The sequence below is a fragment of the Tupaia chinensis genome, unplaced genomic scaffold, assembly GCF_000334495.1.
Source record: "Tupaia chinensis unplaced genomic scaffold, TupChi_1.0 Scaffold000460_1, whole genome shotgun sequence".
Taxonomy (NCBI): domain Eukaryota; kingdom Metazoa; phylum Chordata; class Mammalia; order Scandentia; family Tupaiidae; genus Tupaia; species Tupaia belangeri.
The window spans coordinates 844267-846297 of NW_006159969.1; positions in this window are offsets into that span (position 1 = coordinate 844267).

A 2031-nucleotide genomic window follows, 5' to 3' on the forward strand; every position below is an offset into this window, starting at 1 on the left:
AAAATGGTAAGTGCTGGCAGGGGTGTGGTGAAAAGGGAACTCTCTTACACTGCTGGTGGGATTCTAAAGTGGCCCAACCACTCTGGAGAACAATTTGGAGATTCCTCCAAAATCTACAAATAGAACTACCATATGATCCAGCAATCCCACTCCTTGGTATCTACCCGAAGGACAGAAGAATACTTAATCGAAAAAGTGCTTGCACATCGATGTTTCTTGCGGCACTTTTCAAGATTGCTAAGTCATGGAAACAACCTAAATGCCCACGAACTGATGAATGATTAGAAAAACTGTGGCACACACACTCAGTGGAATACTATTCATCCATAAAAAACAACAAAACCCTGGCTTTTGAATGGAAGTGGATGAATATGGAAGACTTACTGCTGAGTGAAGCAAGCCATGCTATGAAAGAGAGGCATTGAATGTCCCCACTTAATATATACCGAGTGTCTACACTCTAAAAAAATAAATAAATAAAATAAAATAAATAAATATATATATATATATATACATATATATATATATATTTGAAACCATACTGCTTCTGTTGTTACAGTTATAAAATTATACAAAATTATAAGACATATCTTGAACATTATCTTTAAAATTCAGTATTTTGAAATTTTGAAAGTTGTTTGTAAACTGTCAAGAATTATGGAGTATGAGCTAAAATTTTTTGCTATGTAAAGTAAATGTTTGTGGAAAAATGTAAAAATAAATAAATGAAAGAAAGAGGAAAAAAAGAGTTTCTTCATGGTTCTCTCTCTCTCTTTTTTTTAACCTCAAGAGGTGATATGCACTCTCTGGAGAGAGAGACAGAGAGAGAAAGTGAAAAAGCACTTCCCACAGGGAATGGTCACACCACAATCTCTTCTCCATTTCTTCCTGCTTTGGGGATTTGCACACACACAAGCCCAGTGTGCTTCTCAAGCCACCACATCCAGGACTTGAACTGTGCAGTTGACCATAGTTACCTACTAGTCCCATGTTTCTCTGTATTGATGGAGGTGCCTAGCAACCTGCTTGAACAGTTGGTTTTATTTTTTTAGAGAGATTTTCGCTACAGGGCTTCTGTGCTTGCCAGAGAGAGAGAGACAGAAAACACCCCACACCCCAACATACACACACACACCCAGGGGCAATGACCACACATAATCCCTTCTCCATTCTCTTCTTGGGACCTTGGGCACGCAGGCACACACACACACACACACACATACACACACACACACGCCCAGTGTGAGTTTTAAGCCACTGGGTCTGGGACTAGAACCATGGTCAACTACATGGGACTTCAACGACGTAACCATCACGCCATCTGCTGGTGTCCCTTGACAGTTGATTGTTAATATTTACAATAAACCAAAAGCTAAATATTCTACCATTTGCCACTATTCAAGTTTTAAATGTAAAATTTTAGTTGTTGTTTTAAACTGTGCAGGCAATTAGATGATTTTTCAAGATTATTTTAAGAAATGCATAAACAAAAGTGTTTCTTTAAAGAAAATTTTATGCATGTACATATTTACATGGAGAAATGTATCCAATAAAAGATTGTCAGCCTAACATTGCTTGAAATAAGGAAAATTGGGGGAAAAAAACAGATATCTATCATCAATGAGCATGAAAAAAATATGGACTATATGAAGTATATGGAATACTGCCACACAGAAATTATAATGATCAAACATACATGAATCAGCATCAGCGAATGTCGAAAAATAATGTTAATACAAGTGATAGCATTATTTGTATAAAGATTTTGATGATCAAAATAACATTTGAAACTACTATTTGTTGAACTATAAAATACAGAATAAAAATTCAAAATATGCATGGAATTAATAAACATCAAATTAACGATAGATTAATCCTGGAGAGAGAGAAAGAGAGAATTGAGAAAGGACATACAGGAGTTTCAACTGAGTCTGTAATTATTTTCTTATTAAAAAAAAAAAAACTAGGACCAGTAGTTGGCATAATGGCTCTGTCACTGGACTCCCACGTAGTCGACTGCAGTTCGAGGTC